Source organism: Heptranchias perlo, chromosome 29 (genome assembly GCF_035084215.1).
Source record: "Heptranchias perlo isolate sHepPer1 chromosome 29, sHepPer1.hap1, whole genome shotgun sequence".
NCBI classification, from domain to species: Eukaryota; Metazoa; Chordata; class Chondrichthyes; order Hexanchiformes; family Hexanchidae; genus Heptranchias; species Heptranchias perlo.
The window spans coordinates 20435083-20454719 of record NC_090353.1 but is presented as its reverse complement, the minus strand read 5'-3'; the positions used below and the strand labels follow the sequence as shown (position 1 = coordinate 20454719).

General features: G+C 45.7%; 1 protein-coding gene across 2 annotated transcripts in view; it reads right to left on the bottom strand.

Annotated features, from left to right (window-relative positions):
* Positions 1-19637, bottom strand: part of LOC137299481 (leucine-rich repeat and immunoglobulin-like domain-containing nogo receptor-interacting protein 2) — a 128660-nt gene that overhangs the window by 88741 nt on the left and 20282 nt on the right. Inside the window, exon 2 of one of the 2 annotated variants that reach the window (XR_010957908.1) lies at positions 15158-15293. The exons of the other annotated variant lie outside the window; for it this stretch is intronic. The gene's annotated coding sequence lies outside the window, so the exon portion shown is untranslated. Of the gene's footprint in view, positions 1-15157; positions 15294-19637 lie in introns of those variants that run through there. 2 annotated transcript variants of the gene reach the window in all.

Below are 19637 nucleotides of genomic sequence, written 5' to 3'. Positions count from 1 at the left end.
TGCCAGTTTCATTGGGTGCCTGTGGCCTTTGGACAAAAGCACAGGAAAGTGAGATGTCCTCCTGCCTCATTTCCATTGGAACGCTTGGCGCAAGCTCAGATCTGCTCTTTCAAGGAAGCTCTGGACTTAGCATTATGGATGCCCATCATATTTCCTGTCATTATTGCCCAGGAATATACATTTCCCAGACACTATGACAGGAAAATCAGCCCCTATGGTCCGACAGAGCAATACTATAAATTAATTATTTAGTTTAAATAGACATTAAATACTTCCAGCAATACTGAAATATCACTTGATGATCCATGCTAGATTTTGAAACACATCAACAAACATTTCTTTTCAACGTATTTTCTCATCTGCCATTAAAAATGTTCACTTTGGCTGACACCTTATTTAAAAATCTGCTCTTTATCTTTTTGGTCAGAACCTGATAATTTTCCTCTTGCGGTGAGGTAGTTTAATGAAACCTAGGAACAGATTGGCAGGTCATTAAATGCCGTCTGTAGACAAGTACATTTGACACTCGGAGGTCCCTAACCAGCATGTATGAAAGATAAATTTCAACCCCTGCTAATGAAAACAGCTTCTAACAAAAGTGCCCCAGTAATTACTGGAAAATCTTTTCTGATTTGGGTAGTTTAAAACATTATCAAATTAATTGGAAAATAACTGCAGAAAATTTAGTAACCATTTGCTGTACAATTATGCTGGGAGTTTCAGTCCTTATTTGGCAAGCAGTTGTGAAAAGCAGTGCGATCATACAGTGCACCCTTTAGTCATTATAATTACTTGTTTAGTTTCCATCATCTTTTCTTTTTACTTTCTGTTCTTATAATTAGGTCAATTGCTAATTGTTAATAAAAAAAGATTCTTTTGTTGTACTTTAATATTTTTAAAATTGTTTCAGAATTTGATTCTGTTAAATGACTGGTGAGATCTATTGTAAAGATTTCTAGCTTCTAAATCTACACACCTTCCTCACTCTGTAACATTAGTAGAGTTAGTTGTGAATGTTACAACTAATTTCTTATAGAAAATTTCTAGGAGGCTTATCCAGAATTTGATCTTTGGGTTCTCACAAAGAATGATACCCAAGTTCTCGGTACACTGATAATTGCTAAGGACAAGTTCCTAAAGACACAAAGATCAAAGCTATCCGATTCCTAATTTAAATGGAACATTTTCAGATAGGTTCAGGATATATATTCCAGTTATACTGCATTAAGTGGGGCAGAATTAGGTGCATTTTAACAGAAACATGAATGGCTGAAAAGGACAAACAATGCAGTCAGCTCTTTTCAATCAGTAGAAACTGAAAGACGGTAGAGCAGGTCGCCTGAGTTATTTTTAACTTAAGAAACCTCTGTTATACAACTGCAGCTTGTATATGTCACTAGCACAGCAGGTCAGCCTTATCCCAGCAACTTTCTAAGTGCTACTAAGTCAGATTGACAAAGTGATATCATTCTGGTGGTGCGAAAGACCTTCGGCTGGATTTTACAATGGTGGCGGGTTGGCACATCCCACATGAACAAAACTTACCGTTTCCGACACAATCGCATGTCGATTGCTGATGATTAACGTCCTCTCTGGGTTTCTCGCCCGGCAGCCAGCCTCATTGACAGGCTGGATGCCATCAGGAGCTGCAACACGGCTGGAGGGGGGGGGGGCGGTGGGAGAAAGAGAAAGCACGAGACATCATCCGGCGCTGGAACGGAAGACTGGGGGGGGGGGGGGGCGGTGAAGAGGGGGAAGACATCGTGGGGGGTGAAGAGGGGAAGATATTGGGGGGGTTAAGAGGGGGATGTCGGGGGGGATGAGAGGGGGACGTCGGGGGGGGGGTGAGAGGGGGGCGTCGGGGGGGGGGGTGAGAGGGGGACGTCGGGGGTGTGAAGAGGGGGACGTCGGGGGGGGTGAAGAGGGGGACGTCGGGGGGGGTGAAGAGGGGGACGTCAGGGGGGGTGAAGAGGGGGACGTCAGGGGGGGTGAAGAGGGGGACGTAGGGGGGGGGTGAAGAGGGGGACGTCGGGGGGGGGTAAGAGGGGGACGTCGGGGGGGGGTGAAGAGGGGGACGTCGGGGGGGGGGTGAAGAGGGGGACGTCGGGGGGGGGGTGAAGAGGGGGACGTCGGGGGGGGTGAAGAGGGGGACGTCGGGGTGGGTGAAGAGGGGGACGTCGGGGGGGGGTGAAGAGGGGGACGTCGGGGGGGGGGGTGAAGAGGGGGACGCCGGGGGGTGAAGAGGGGGACGTCGGGGGGGGGTGAAGAGGGGGACGTCGGGGGGGGGGTGAAGAGGGGGACGTCGGGGGGGGTGAAGAGGGGGACGTCGGGGGGGGTGAAGAGGGGGACGTCGGGGAGGGGGGTGAAGAGGGGGATGTCGGGGGGTGAAGAGGGGGACTGGGGGGGGGTGGTGAAGAGGGGGACATCGGAGCGGGAGACCTCAGACATCGGAGCAGGGTGCAAAGGGTGGTTCATTTTGTGTTTTCACCAGGCGTGAATCAGAAGCGGTGGGCAAGCCACCCAGGTAAGTTAAAAATCACTCTAAGTATTTAATCTGTCACAAGTAAAGTGCCTTAAGTACCTCAATGAAGTACATTTGACTCTTTAACTGTCATCCCGCAGCTTTAATTGCCGCCGGGACTTCCGTTTTCGGGTCACCCGCGCACACACAGGTGAGTCCCTCGGAAACTCGGAAGTTGGCGGGTTGGAGCTGGCTTCCGAACCCGAACAGGATTTCCGCGATTTTCGGAGCCCCCCCCGCCCCCAAAATTGCCTCCTAAAATCACCCCCCTTATCACCGCAACGTAAGTCCTTCAATATAACCAAGACAGTGTGGGGAAGGGAAACTCTGGGGCCAATTTTCATGGCCTCTGCTGGGAAGGAACGAGGCGGTGGTGCTCTGGAAATTGTGGTGCTGAGCTAACTGCTTCGTTCCCGTTATGTCCACTGACATGTTGGTTGGGGCCTTCACATGGGTGGCCCCTTGTTTCAGGTGGAAATCTATTGCTAATCCGCAATTTTGAGGTACCAATAGGCTGAGTGTGCGCACACTCCCCTCTTTGGTATTAGGCATTGATTTGGCTTAATCACTGGTCCTTAAAAGGGACCAGGTAAGTGTCTTTTTTTTCCCACTGATTTTTGTGTGGCCAAGAGTAGCATGAAAGATGCCAATGGCATGCTCATAAATGATCCTTGTGGCCATATAGGCCTCAGTATATCTGCATTCACTTGGTGTCCATGGTTGTCAGAGAGGAGTTAAGAGCCAGAGCAGAAAATGGGAGTCTAAGTCGCCCAGAAACCAACCTTCCAGATTACCTTTTCCTTCAAATAAACCAAATACAGAGGATTGTCTTTATAGGATTCATGGCTGTTGTCTTATTGGTCACTGACCACCTGCGTATTGATGGGAGTTGAACCCCTTGCAGTTTATGAAGGCTACGGCATTCTGCACAGGGGACCAGATGGCCACACGAGTATCAGCAGTAAATACCCTGGACTTTGGAGACACCTGTGAAATAGAAACATTAAAGACTCATCTCATTCTGCTGCTGGTTTTCCATGGGGAAATTGATGAAGGTGTTTGCCCTGGTTAATTAATCATCAATGACTTGCTTAATGCATCTGTGGCACTATGGATTGACAAATGCTGGAAATAGCTGGAGACATGAAAATTTAGGGCCGTAGTGACCTTCGTTGCCACGGACAATGCTGTCTTTGTGATCAATTACGTTTGCAGGTCAGATTCCAGCAGACGGCACAACTCAGACCCTGGTGAAGCATAGACTATGAAGACAGTTGTCCTCAGGAAGGCGGATGTGCCTGGGTCATCGTCTTCCTCCAAAAAGCTTAAACACAGAGGAACACCCAAAGCAATTCCTAAATATTCAGTAATTTTAACCTAATCTGCTCAGTGGGAAATGGACACGATCAGATTGGCCACCTGTTTTACACCCTGCCCGATTTAGCCTTCCACTGAACTTAACAAAAAGTAAAATTGGGCAGCCAATCTGATCACGTCATTTTACCTCCAGGCAGGTTAGCTTAAAATTACCCCCTTAGATTGTAGCAATTAAAGATACAGCTTTATGAACTCACTTCCTGAAAGGCCAGAATATTACATGCCTTTATTAACTATTTTATGTGGGCAAGCTGAATGAATAGCGACAAGTTCAATAAGTCCTACAAGCACTCGTTTCCATCTAATTAATGTTAAGTTTACTATTTAAACATGGCTCTTGTGCATTCTCACAACACCTTAATTACACTGCTATTGAAAAAGTTACTCTCTACAGCATTGTAAAGAAATAATTGGGAATGATTTCTTTAATAGGTTTTTATGGATAAGGTGTTCTGATGTTCACTTATTGCTGTTAACTAAATGGCATTGGTTTTAAAAGAAGTTTTAAAATACCGCAGGGTACTAACATAGAGCACTGGAAGATGACACACTGGGTGAACGTTAACCCACTAATTCAGCTGAAGCTGGGTGGGAAGGATGAAGAGGCCGGCAAGGTAAGTCGAAACATTTCCTTTGTGAGATCAGGAGGAGTGGCTGTTGGCAGGGAAAGATTGGCTACCTGATCAGCCGCAGCCAGCAGTCGCTCTGTGCCCATGAGGTCTCTGTTCCTGGCGGACGGTGGATTGGTGGCATTTAAATGAAGCCCGGCGGTTAAAACTGGTGGCCTCCTGCTGCCTCTGGTGGGCGAGAAATTAACTCGCCAGAGTAGCTTCCCATTGGAAACCTGCTCCGAGTTGAAGTCCAACCCAGAGGCTTTAAACTGCTTCCTGTTACTAGATCAACCAACAGCTAGGATTCTGGGATAAACATACAGGACTGAAATCACCAGAGAGATTTCCTCTCCTGTGGAATCATAGAACTTTTATCGCACATTAGGAGACAATTTGGCTCATTGCACCTGTGCTAGGTCTCTTTATGTGCTATCTATGTAGGCCTATTTCATCAATCCTTTCTAATGAAAAACATAAATATTTATCCATTTCCCTTTTAACAGCTATTAGGATTCTGCTTGCATCACCGTTTCGAGTCAGGCATTCCATGTCCGAGCGACCCTCTGCGTGAAAGAATAAGTCTCCTAACCTCTCTCTTAGTTCTTTTGGTGATTATCTTAAATTTATGTCCTCTAGTTACCGAGTCACTGACCAGCGAAAAAAGTTTCTTCCCCATTTACCTTATGAAAATCCTGCATAATTTTGAACACCTCTTTATCAGATCGCTTCCTAACCATTTTTGCTCTATTGAAAAAAGCCCCAGTTGCTCAAATGTCCCCTCATAACTAAAGCCCGGTTAAAAAAATGGTAACACTGCATGCCATGCTTGTTTGAAAGATAAGAATGAGCATGCTACTTTTTCAGATGAAAACATGTCTTTATGAATGTATTAATTAAATTAAACTAAATGAGAAGTGGGAGGAAAGAGACTGTGTTTAATGATTGTTTCACCTGAGGCAGCAAAGTAGGCCACATAATCCAATAGGAAGTATTCTACTGCATTTAGTCATCTTATTCCTTAAAGTTCTGTAACAAAACAGTCCCTGTAGAGCTGGCATGGAATAGACATGCTGCTGATCATTTAAACATTTCTTTCAGGAATGATGCACTGTTACTATTATGCAGTTCGCAATAGCAAAGCAACACATTTCCAGCCAAGTGATAAGTAACTGTTACTCATTACAAACCTGCTTTAATGACTGCATTTTAAGACTAATGATATTCTAAATTCTCTTAATTTAAGTCAGGAAATGGAATTGAATTACTTTGTAAATTTAAAGTAATATCATGACTCACACAAATTACTTGTTTAGTTGCTTCTCACACAAAGGGCACGATTTTAAAAGGGAAAAATGGGTGGGTTGGTGGTGGGAGGGGCAATCAAAATCGCTGTTTTTGGGAGCGGGCAGATATCCTGGCTTGAACCCACACATTTTCGAATGAGACTCAGGCAAATCTATGTGCGTGCGTACAGCAGTCGCCAGGAAGTCCCACCCCTACTTAAATCCAGCGGGCTGATAATTAAAGGAGCAAATATACCTCATTGAGATACTTAAGGTAGTTTATTTTTTGTGTATTGGATAGTTAAAAAGATTTTAACGTTAGCTGGGCGGCTTTCCCACGGCTTCCAATTCATGCCTGGTGAAAAATAAACTAAATAAAATTACATTTCCCATTGCAAACAAATTAAATAAACATACCTTAAAAAACAATGCTGCCTGGACACCCCCTCACTCTAATCCTGATGTCCAATGTCAGCCCTCTGATCCCGATATCCAATGTCTCCACTCGAATCTTTGTTTCCCCTCCCCCCCATTTCTACCCTAACTACCAATGCGGTGTCTCTCTCTCGCCCCCCGCCCCCATTTCTATTCTAACTGCCGATGACCTCTCTCTCTCTCTCTCTCTCTTCCCCCCTCCCCTCGGACATGCAGCTCCTATCAAATCAGGCTGGCTGCCCGGCGGGAAACCTGGAAGAGGCTTTGATTGGCCTGCAACCCTCCTACTTCCCTTTCGGGTTTGGTGCCCGCAAATCACCAACCCCAGACTTTTCTCGCCGCATATTAAAATTGTGCCCAAAGTGTCTGCAATAATACTTTAATGTTGCAAAAAATTTGAATTAAATTGCATTAAAGACAAAAGCAGATGAAAATAATGTATTTCCAAAAGCTGCACCAACATTGTTTTTTAGATACATTTACTGCATTTTCAAGTGATCACTGAGAATAGTATTTTATTAGAAAGCTTTTTTTTTGCTGGCTAAATTTTAAAACATCTTAGGTAAGAGTGTGCAAATACACTCGGCTTATAAATCTGGACTTCTGCCTTAATCTCTAAGAGATTAAGGCAGAAGTACCTAGAGAACCTAGAGGCAAAGCAATTGCTGTATATCTAATCACTCTCCTTACAAACCAGCACCAGTAAGAAATAAATTTGCGATTAGCAAACCAGTTTCAGGAAGCATAACTGTGTATGGATAATTTTATATACAGGACTATAGACACAAATAACAAAAGGAGCTGGATTTCTGAGATTGACGCCCTGAAAGCTATAAAATGAGGTTTAACCTTGAAGGACAACATGAAGTAAAGGTTGAGCATTTCAGATATGGTTGTTGATAGCTAATGTTTTAATATCCCCTATACTCCCACATGGCAAACTTTAAGCTTCCACCAATGAAGAAAGACATTGATTTTTTAAATTTATGGCTTGTATACAACCTTAATAATAAATAATCAAACTGCTTAAGGTACTGAAGTGTTCACTCTTACCCTGCTTTAAATTCCTGCTGTGAAGCTTGCAGTGTGGACACACCAACTTATCAAATAAAAACTCGAGGGAGTTGTTTACTCCAATCAGGTTTCAGAATAACATTTCTATCTCTTCCCTCAGAGCTGCCTGAGCCTTTCAAGTAGGGGGTGGGGGCGGAGGTAACACAGGAGGCTGGCAGGAGTGTCTGATGTGACTTACCTACTGATTTCAGCTGGGAATCAACACCAGTGCACAAATCAGGCATGTAAATCTACACACCAAATAAAGATAACAGTTTCACCAGTGGGAGGAAGGGCATCACCAGAGGATAAAAGCAGTAGTAGTAAAAAAGAATCAAACAAAAAGAGTTAACTTAAAAGGGAAGGTCTAAATTGGGATAATTAATTTAGAAAATAAGATTGGGAATGTGGGATGTTTACATTCTAACCTATACAGATATTGCCCCGACAGGGGGGGGGGGGTGTAAATACACTGGGGGGGAGGGGGAGAGGGAGATTTTAACTGGCTCTGCCGAGCAGAAACAGGGCAGTACTGCCCTGATAATCATGGGGAAAAATTTACCGCCTTGTTCCTGCTCTTGTCGATCAATCCTGAAAGGGACCTACCATTGAGTGCTCGCCTGGTTCAGGAGGTAGGCCTCTTTAATATACAAATGGGGGTCCTATGATGTACACAGGATCCTGATTGCCATTTTGGGCAGAGCGTGCACCAAAAATGGTAAGTTTAAAATTATTGTTGGCAGGCTAGGAGGGGCAAGAGTGCTCCTCTGGGCTCCACAAGAATAATGAGGGCCGCTGCCATCCCGGGCTCCCGTCCCCTGCTGTGATCGCTCCTCCTCCCCCTCCTCTGGACCTACCTTGCTGCCAGCTGGGTTGGGGTGCCTGTTTGGTGCCCGCAGCCTATCGACGGCATGGTAACGAGGCATGACCCTCAAATTGGGCGGCTGGCCAGCGCCGTCGGCCACCCGATCTAGCCCACCATGTGGTATAGTCCTGTGGATTGCAGGTTGGAAGAGTAGATCTGGATGTAGATGATCAACTATTCCGGAACAATACAGAAGAAAAAGTTCTTCTATTGGGACTGTGTTAATGAAAGATAGCAGGAAATTCTTAGGCTTGCTACTAGTAAAATTGATTTAGTGAAAATGGTGATCAGAGGAAATCTTTCATATGAACATATGAATTAAGAGCAGGAGTAGGCCATTCGGCCCCTCGAGCCTGCTCTGCCATTTGATAAGATCATGGCTGATCTGATTGTGACCTCAACCCTACTTTCCCGTCTACCTACTATAACCTTGGACTCCCTTGTTAATCAGGAATCTATCTAACTCAGCCTTAAAAATATTCAGTGACCCTGCCTCCACCGCTCTCTGGGGAAGGGAGTTTCACAAACTCACGACCCTCTGAGAGAAAAAATTTCTCCTCATCTCCGTCTTAAATGGGAGACCCCTTATTTTTAAACTGTGGCCTCTAGTTCTAGTCTCTCCCACAAGGGGAAACATCCTCTCAGCATCTACCCCTTCTAGTCCCCTCAGGATCTTATATGTTTCAATAAGATCACCTCTCATTCTCCTAAACTCCAGTTTATACAGGCCCAACTTGTCCAACCTTTCCTCATAAGATAACCCCCTCATCCCAGGAATCAGTCGAGTGAACCTTCTCTTGGTTCCTGAACTGTTGGAATTATAATATTGGTGTTTGTGAAATGCGACTGGTCAGAGCTGAATAATGTAGATTAGAACGTTACACTGACATTCTGGCATTTTGCTCAATTCTCTTTGGAGATCAGGGAGAAATTTCAGTTTTAATTCTTGGAAGTTTCCGTCGCTATTTACCTTCCTCAGGAGATTGAATTTCAGAATGACAGAACAAATTGAATGCAGTCTGTTGGGAGAAATTAGCTCAATGGGCTATACAGGCCTTCTTGTTCCATACAGTATGTTGGTATTATTAGCAAACTATTACTTTGGTTGTATCTTTCTGATAATTGTTATCGTAAAACGATTAAGTTTTGCTGAATCTCTTCAACTAAACCAAATGGGGTGTTAACTATAAGATGACATATCAAAGTGCTGGTAAATTTTGGTGAAATGGTGATACACCACTGGCTCACATCACTACACCTCCAGATTTGAATTCTCAGGAGATGCCAGATTCAGCCTGCAGGTATCTGTGTGATGACTTTGCAAAAAATTTGAAGCCAGCTGCTTCGTAGAAGGGGATATCACTGTAAAACTTACAGCCCCATTCCAATAAACCAAGGACACAGATCTCTCATATCATCGGAAGATTGACAAGTTGTAAGCCACCAATTCCAAACAGGATTGAAGACTCCTGCCCAATATTAGAGGAATTCTGTATGAAAGTAGGCGGTTAAGTTCCCCCAGTGGTCTGGTGAGTAAAGTCCCAATACAGCACTAAGCCACATTGAATTTGTAGTTCGACTCATGGGCCTTGATTTTAATCCCTCCCCAATGGGCGGGAGAGGGTCTGGGGTGGGGGTTTAAAATATCAGGATTGGGCAACCTGACCCCGCCCCTTTAAAAATCAGGCCATGGTCGAGGCTCCCGCAAAAGGCAGGCCGGGAGCCTAATTAACATCAGGCCGTGACTTTGGTATGTTAATTGTCACGACCTGATGACATCAAAGGCACAGCGACTTAAATTTAACAATGTGAGGGGAAGGCCCGACCTGTGGGATTCCCAGTAGCTGATCAGAGGCGGGAGCTGCCGGTTATCCGAGGTAAGTGCCTCTTTTAGCTCTCTTTGTAGACCAGGAGGAGCAGGGGTGCTCCCCCCAAGCCCCTTCAGGAAGCCTTCAGCATCTCCCAGCCCCAATCTCCAGCTCCCCACAGACCTCTCAATCTCAAACCTCCCCCCAGGCCTCCCGATCGCCGACCTCCCCCCACCGCTCCCGATCGCCGACCTCACCCCAGGCCTCCCGATCGCTGACCTCTCCCCAACGCTCCTGATCGCCGACCTCCCCCCAGACCTCTCAATCTCAAACCTCCCCCCAGCCCTCCCGATCGCCGACCTCCCCCCAACCCTCCCGATCGCCGACCACCCCCCAACGCTCCCGATCGCCGACCTCCCCCCAACCCTCCCGATCGCCGACCACCCCCCAACGCTCCCGATCGCCGACCTCCCCCCAACCCTCCCGATCGCCGACCTCCCCCCAACCCTCCCGATCGCCGACCTCCCCCCAACGCTCCCGATCGCCGACCTCCCCCCAACCCACCCGATCGCCGACCTCTCCCCCCAGCCCTCCCGATCGCCGACCTCTCCCCCCAGCCCTCCCGATCGCCGACCTCTCCCCCCAGCCCTCCCGATCGCCGACCTCTCCCCCCAACGCTCCCGATCGCCGACCTCCCCCCAACGCTCCCGATCGCCGACCTCCCCCCAACCCTCCCGATCGCCGACCTCCCCCGAGCCCTCCCGATCGCCGACCTCCCCCCAACCCTCCCGATCGCCGACCTCCCCCCAACCCTCCCGATCGCCGACCTCCCCCCAACCCTCCCGATCGCCGACCTCCCCCCAACCCTCCCGATCGCCGACCACCCCCCAACCCTCCCGATTGCCGACCTCCCCCGAGCCCTCCCGATCGCCGACCTCCCCCCAACCCTCCCGATCGCCGACCTCCCCCCAACCCTCCCGATCGCCGACCTCCCCCGAGCCCTCCCGATCGCCGACCTCCCCCCAACCCTCCCGATCGCCGACCTCCCCCCAGCCCTCCCGATCGCCGACCTCCCCCCAACCCTCCCGATCGCCGACCTCCCCCCAACCCTTCCGATCGCCGACCTCCCCCCAACCCTCCCGATCGCCGACCTCCCCCCAACCCTCCCGATCGCCGACCTCCCGATCACAGACCTCCCCCGAGCCCTCCCGATCGCCGACCTCCCCCCAACTCTCCCGATCGCCGACCTCCCCCCAACCCTCCCGATCACAGACTTCCCTCCAGCCCGATCGCCGACCACCCCCCAACCCTCCCGATCGCAGACCTCCCCCACCGCCCTCCCAATCGCAGACCTCCCCCCAGTGCTCCCGATCATGGCCCAGAGCTGATGCTCCCTTTCTCAGTGCTGGGAACCATCCCCAAGGGTCCTGGCCTGAAGCCTCCTGTCGCGTGAGACCACGTCCGCCAGCTGGCCAGGCTGTCAACTTGGCCAGTTGCTGGGCGGGAGGCGACCCTACAATATGCTGAGGCCCTGCCATTAAGATTGGTAGGGCCTCCATTTCCTGCGCTAACACGCTCTCCTGCACCCTCCCCACCACCCCGTGAATATTGGGGCTATGGTCTTCATTGAGTAAGTTGATGTCAAACTAGCCAGCAGTAGTACACTTAACTTTAACACTCCAGGTTAGTGAGAAGTCAGAGATCCTATTCCTGATTACTAACCAGTGCCTGCTGCAGGAAATAAATTGTACATATGTGGACAGGTGGGGACAGTGATGTGATAGTGATTGAGGGACAGGGATTAGGCTTGGCTGTGAAACCCTCCATAGTTATATTTTGTGCCAGCAGTTATTGTTCACAAAGAGAACGCTCACTTTAACAAGTTACTGGAGGTCTGGTGGTACCCATTGAGCCTTACTCCAGCAAGAGTCAGTACATCAGGATAGGAAGAAGGAAAACAATGTAAAACTTTGCATATAGTCACAGCTCCTTAGTGACTAGAAATTGCTGTCAACTTTTGAACACTTAATATGCTCACAGCAAATTCCTCTCTCCACTATTCTAATGGAGCTGATAATTCTTTCATTTTTATTTCTTTTTCCAATTTAATGGAAGTGTTAAACTCTTTATTTTAATTCCTCGTTCTGCTATTTTAATGGCGGTATTAACCTATTTATTTTAAGTGGGTAAATGCCTCAATTAAAATAGCAGAGAACAATTTTGATGCGTGTATTAAGTATTCACATGATAAAATTGGTGAGAGTAAGTTCTACCCTTTGTTGTCTTGGTACTGGAATGTTTTCCTGCCATACAATGAACATTATGTAAAACAGATATTGACTTTATTGACTTGGTTAGTCTGGAGGGGGAAGAACGCATGTTGTGAGGATGTGTGATCATCAGTTTGAACAATCAGTTGTTCCCAACCAGCCTAATGCTACCAATAGTGGCCTTTCTCTCCCAGCTGTTGAAAGCTGCAAAGTGAAACCAACATCAGCAGCCTCAGGGCAATTTCTAGTGGACACAATTTCATACATTGAAATGATTCTCATTCATCATTAATGGTTGCTCACTGGCCAATATTGCTCAGAGATACCATATCAATATAGCATAACATAATGGAAAATGTATAAAAAGCATGGTATGTCAGGTAGGGGGTAGGGCACACATTGGGCTGGTCTTGGTGCTTAGTGAGAAGTTAGGTTGCGTTTCCTAATATTGAAATCTATTATCTTAAAGAGTAAACATATTGGGGGGGAAATTGGTCGTGGGCAGTTGCGTATAACAGGGGAGAGTAAGTCAGCAGGCAGTCTTACACCCTGCCCGATTTTTCTTTCCCACTGAAGGAAGGTAAAACGGGCTGTTGATTCGCGATCGCCTGTTTTGTGCTATTGCACACGACCAATCTCATCCCCTGTGTATTTTAAAGAGGAACACTATCCTTTCATTATTTAAAATAAAAATCAAGGTTTTAAAGGAGCAAAATCATGCAACCAGTGGTGTGAACCATGTGTTGCTGTGCTGTATAATCTGCTTTTCAAGGCTGCATTTTTTTCACCACCAGCTACCATCGTTGCTTCATCCTACAGTGAATTCTGGATTGGACAAACTAATTGATTTTATCTACATGAAAATGTTACACAGTGACAAGCTTAATGCAGGCTAATGAGATGGCACCAGGTCAGTTCCATCAGCACAGTTAGAAAACTAGTTTAGAAACTGGACCTAAGATTTGTTTTTTGGGAGGAAAGCATGTTATTTTGGAAAACAATCACAGATAAAATGATTGCAAACTATTTAGTATCAAGTTACAATACCTGAGATAAACAAGTTTAAACAAATAAAAATGAGTAAAGATCTAACTACTATATATATGCATGTTTCTGCTATTATTTACTTGTGAATTTACTGTTTGGCACTTCAAGCCTAAAATAAGTTTTAGTGTTAATGTGACTCTGCTATCAGGCCACTGGCCAACAACTGGATTCTGAGCAAATGGAATCCTTTAAGATTCATATATGCTAAGGCTGCATATATGAATATGCAGCCGTGATGTACCTATATATGGACATCTGACTAATCTGGCAAATGTCTCCAGTAGTGGCTTGAAATATGTCCAAGTAAACATGATGACTGGTTCAGATAATGAAAGTTCTATTCTGCCTGCTGATGGGTGCCAAACGCCAAAAGGTGCAAGTGTACCTTCCTTTCTTCCATCTGGAGGAGCTCCTCTTCCTCTGCCAAATTCAGATCAGCCACTGATGGGCCCATTGGAATGCCCCTGTTGAGCAGCTGTGGTTGGCAACTGGTGACAGCAAGAATGCTGCTATTAGAGCTGTGCACCAAGGAGTGCCGAACGGCAAATAAAACAGCAGCAAGCAACAGGAAAAAGTAAATGCATTAATTATGATGCACAAAGTTCAATTTGTCTGCTCAAAAACAGCAGGAAAAATCTATTGCTCAAAAGTCAATCAGCCTAAGTTGAAGTATTAAAGTTCAGCAGCATATAGCTGGGAGGGCTCCCAGTGCAGTTTTATATAAGTGTTCAGTGAATAAACAACTGCACTGCCAACGGCCACAGGGAATTTGTTGCGAGGACTGATAAGTATCTATTTGCATAATTTTGGTGGCTCTTATGGCTAGCGCACGCATGTAGCGCCACCTGTAAAACTGAGAAACAACTTCTCCCATTAAATCAGGAGGTCAGGAAGAGTGTACTACGGCCTATCTGCCTGATCGACAGGCCTCGTGTGCTCCAGGCAGGGGTCACTCCCTGAACACGGCCTTGGGGACTTGGCCCTGGTATGTTCACTACATCGATACCCACAGCTGTCTCACCTGGGTATGTCAGACCTATCTTCTCCACTTCTGTTTCACTGCAGAAATTGAACTAAGCCATGTGCTGTGCAACATCAAGGATTGGGATGATTCTTTCCTCAGCTGTTAAGGTCACAATGGCATTAAGCTTCCATACAACAGGATCCTTCTAGGGCATTGCAGGGAGCATCTACCAGATAGGCTTGGTAGGCTTCCCATCAGTCCAGGGCATTATATGTGAGAACTATGTGACCATAAGGGCTCCGCATGTCAACCCCAATGGATGATGAAAGGAAGAGATATCATTCCATAAATGTTCAGGTGATTTCAAACTACAATAATGTGATCCTGTATTTCATGTTCATTCTCCAGGAAGCAGTGGTGGTTCTTTTATTACGCAGTAGTCTATGGTACCTGCAATAGTTAAAGATCCTCATAGAGGAACCAGGGCTAACTTTTGCACCCATGGTAGATGATCCCAATCAGCAACTACCACATAGCAGCAGAGCACAAATACCTATGACAGTAGTTTCACATACGGAAGCCAAAAATATCAAAAGTAAGAAGGAGTAAAGAAACCCCAAAGACATGACACGCACTCCGTAAATTCTCTAAAGTGCTAGTGGTTGTGCTGGTGCCAGGGGCAGGGGAAGTACTGCCCGCTGCTCTGATGTGCCTGTGGTGCCACTTGGTTTCGCTTCATCTTCAGGACAAGCTATGTGAAAAGAAGAGCTTTACAATGCATTGCCAAGATAAAGCCATCAGAGAGGTAAAACTATATGACATTTGTGTGCAATGCAGTTGCTTAGCCAATATAACCTTAGAGGGGGCGATTAAGAAAGCGAGTGTGGTGAGGATAATAAAAAATAAGGGATACTTACTGGGTGGTGGCACCAAACTTAAAACTCCCTCAATTTCTTTCCTAGCTTTTGGGCTGGAAAAGGCGAGGGCCATCTCTTCTTATCGAATGGTCAGTCCCCCTCCTGTCCTAGTCCTCTCCCTGAGATCATGCACAGCTTTGGCCTGTAAGCAGCACATAATTAGGAAGATGATAGCAACTACTTCAGCAGCACTGTGCCCAAGTGTCATCTCCCTCCCAAAATCAGGACATTGTAAATGAGCTAGCATAGTGTTCCTGCTGGCACTACTCCATGTGAACTGAACTTTAGGCTGTTAAGTGCAAGGTATTACTATGTCCTCCCTGTAATTATCCCCTCCTTTTTCTGTTGTGTGAAAGAGTGTTACAAAAAGGGACAAATGTTCTTTGCATGCTCTTTCCGTGAAGGTGCCGGGGGAAACATGTTAAATATGAACCAAAAAAAGATAAAGTGCAACAATAAACTGGGGGAATTGGAAGCAATTATGTCACGGGAAGATAAATTGGGGTTGTTTTCAACTTCCCTGCCTGGGCAGTGACCTGGTGGAGTGGATCACCTGCCCATTGTAGAATGTGCCCGATTTTCAACCCATTCAAATGTGGGGGGTGATTTCAACCTAACCCACCCGGTGGGAAATTGACATGATCAGGTTGGTGCCCCTTCTACACCCCGCACGATTTTACTCTCCATCAACTTCAATGTTAACTAAAATCGGGCAGGGTGTAAAACAGGCGGCCGATCCAACCCCGACAATTTCCCACCAGGCAGGTCAGGTTGAAATGATTCCTTTGAAATCAATGGGATGAAAATTAGGCGGATTCTACACTGGACAGATGATCCACTCCACCAGGTTATCACCCAGGTAGTGAAGTGAACTGAGGAGTTTCGGAATGATTTGATTGAGGTGTGTAAAATTATGAAGGGATGGGATGGAGTAAATAGAAATGGACTGTTTCCAATGATTGAGGGGTCGAGAACTGGGGACATAGATATAAGATTAAATGTAAGACATTTAGGAGAGAGCACTGGAGAAACTTTTTTACACAGAGGGTTGTAAGGCTATGGAATGTTAGTGATTGAAGTAGAGACCACAACAACATTTAAGAATAGGTTAGATCGGTGATCGAAGGAAGGGATATGGGAACAGGGAGGACACATGGGATTAGGACTATTGCTTCTGTGGAGGATAATCACCAACATGGACTAAATGGGCTGAATGGCCTATTTCCACGTTGTAATGTCTATGTGACATAAGAACATAGAAATAAGAGCAGGAGCAGGCCACACGGCCCCTCGAGCCTGCTCCGCCATTCAATCAGATCATGGCTGATCTTTGACCTCAACTCCACTTTCTTGCCCGACCCCCATATCCCTTGATTTCCTGAGAGTCCAAAAATCTATCTATCTCAGCCTTGAATATATTCAACGACTCAGCATCCACAGCCCTCTGGGGTAGAGAATTCCAAAGATTGAAACCCTGAGTAAAGAAATTCCTCCTCATCTCAGTCTTTAATGGCCGACCCCTTATCCTGCAACTATGCCCCCTTGTTCTAGACTCTCCAGCCAGGGGAAACAGCCTCTCAGCATCTACCCTGTCAAGCCCCCTCATAATCTTACATGTTTCAATGAGATCACCTCTCATTCTTCTAAACTCCAAAGAGTATAGACCCATTCTATTCAACCTCTCCTTGTAGGACAACCCTCTCAACCCAGGAATTAATCTGGTGAGCCTCCGTTGCACCGCCTCTAAGGCAAGTATATCCTTCCTTAGATAAGGAGAACAAAACTGAACGCAGTACTCCAGGTGAGGAGTCACCAAAGTCCTGTACAATTGCAGCAAGACTTCCTTACTCTTGTACTCCAAGCTCCTTGCAATGAAGGCCAACATGTCATTTGCTTTCCTAATTGTTTGATGTACCTGCATGCTAACTTTCTGTGTTTCTTGTACAAGGACACCCAAGCCTCTCTGAACACCAACATTTAATAGTTTCTTACTATTTAAAAAATATTCTGTTTTTCTATTCTTCCTACCAAAGTGGATAACCTCACATTTCCCAATATTATACTCCATCTGCTACTTCTTGCCCACTAACTTAACCTGTCCATATCCCTTTGCAGACTCTTTGTGTCCTCCCACAGCTTACTTTCCCACCTAGCTTTGTATCGTCAGCAAACTTGGATACATCACACTTGCTCCCTTCATCTAAGTCATTAATATAGATTGTAAATAGTTGAGGCCCAAGCACCGATCCTTGCGGCACCCCATTAGTTACAGCCTGCCAACCTGAAAAAGACCTGTTTATCCCTGCTCTCTGTTTTCTGTCCAATAAGGGAGGGAGAGGTAAGGGCCAAAGCGGGTGATGTTGCAGAGTTGAAAGAAGAGATCTTGGTAAAAGATCAGAGGAGGGGGTTGAACAGTACAGGGTTCCACATATCCAGACTTATCCTGAAGTGACTGGCAGGCAGATTGATGAAGTTAATGCTGAGATGACAGCTGTGGAGATTGATTGAATTAAACACAGAGGCATGAAGGTGCTGGCAGGAGCTGAAGGAGATGGCTTTGGTTTTTATAAACATTTAAACTGAAGGAAATTTTGACTCATCTAGTTCATAAAGTCAAACAGTTGGAGTTAAAAGTTAAAGGCAAGAGCTTGGAACTGATACAGCAGTAGTCGTAGAGCTGAGTGTCATCAGTGTGCGTGCCATCTGTGCTTACAGTGGATGTCATGATGGGTAGCATATAAATGAAGAGGAGGGCAGGAGAAACTGTTCGCAGAAATGTAAGAACTTATTTCCCATTTGAAAATGCCAGTGGTGCAGATGCAGCCTAAGCACTGGCTCAGATTCAAGTAGACATATCTGCTTCAAGTTAGTACAGAGCACAATATTCCAGTAGGCCTTTTACATCCTCCTAAAGTTGTCACACCAAAAAGGAGCTGTGGCTTTATTTCAAAATTATAATACATTTAAATGAAGCCAGCATGATTTTCGTTCTGCTTAGGATGGGACTGTGCCGGTCACTAATTTTTCCCATCTGCGGTGGACCTAAGTGATGCTCCATGCAGATGTATTTTCTGGTCCTGGCTTTAAAGCAATGGGAGCACAGTATGATGAGGTGTAACACTTGCAGACTTCATGTTGTGCTGGATTTTCCGGCCTCAGCCTGATGAATTATTCATGGCAAGCTCCCAGCAAAATTGGGCCTGGGAGTGCACCAAAGGGTGTAGATACAATATTGTGTGCAACGTCAGTTTTTAAAGGACTAAAAGATTAGTGCAGGAGGAAGAAAGTAGCTGCAATCTTTGAAACAGCTGTACAGGGCAAAAAACAAATGGTTGGCACAAACCAGTGGCTGGCAGTTGAAGTGGAAGTGCTGCTTCCTGAAACGGGTGCAAGGAGGACAACTCTGTTTAGCATTCAAAGGCATGCTTCTCAAAACACAGCAGTGCAGCATGCTTGGTTGGAGGTAGCAGCCAAGGTCATGTGCTGAAAGCCTCAAGATACACTTCCAGCATAGGAAGCTCTGTGCCAGAAACATTAAAGGAAATTTACCCCCTCTCCCCCAAAATAACTGGACATAGGCAGGATTTGTGCATGTGCAACTTAAAAGTTATGTTCGCGACTTTATGCTTCTGACCATGGACATTCTAGGACATTTCAGATTGAAACTATTTTCAAACTCCTCTAGATGGTCAGCGTGTTTACACAGTGAATGGCTGAGCCATATAGGCCAGAAACGTCCCAGGTTCAATCGTCAATTTGTGCTGGGTAAGCTAAATTCAGCCAGGCTGGCAGTAGGAGTGCTACAACTAGCCTAACTAAGCACCCCTGGTTAGACGTAAAGGTTAGAGATATGTGGTAAATCAGCCATAACTCCCACTCCTGATGGTTAGTCAATGGCCCTGCTAGAAGTGCTCGTGTGGTTGTTGAGTTTAGAAAAATTGTGCTTGATTGTGATAATTCCTGTGGCTGAATAGCTTGTCAACACACTTTGTTAAAGCTTACACATGAATAATGGCCACTTATGTGATGTACAAGAGGGAGTCTGGCATCTAATGGAACCATACCATAGCGAGGGAAAGCACTTGTGGGAGCGGAAGGGAGGAGAAAATTAATAGGTTCAATGTTTTTTCTTATTAGCTTCATGCATGTTTTCAAACAATGCAAATTTTAGCAGCATACCATTATAAAAAAAACTGTGTTCTGAAAAGATTTAAAATCGAATTATTAAATTTATAAAATTATGCAGTAAAAAGAAATTTTGAGGACTGCTTTAGCAGATTTTAATTGGCCTGGTTAGGATTACATTAACTGAATGATTGTAACTACACGTATTAAATATATTGCGTGATGGGTAACACAGCCAGTGTGTAAATAATACATCACAATGCAGACGGCACAACGCAGTCAGTGCACAAATCTTGCTTTAATTAGCATCTGTTTAGTCAGGATGCATTTGCTCCTGTTTTGAGATCTTCATCTTGTAGGT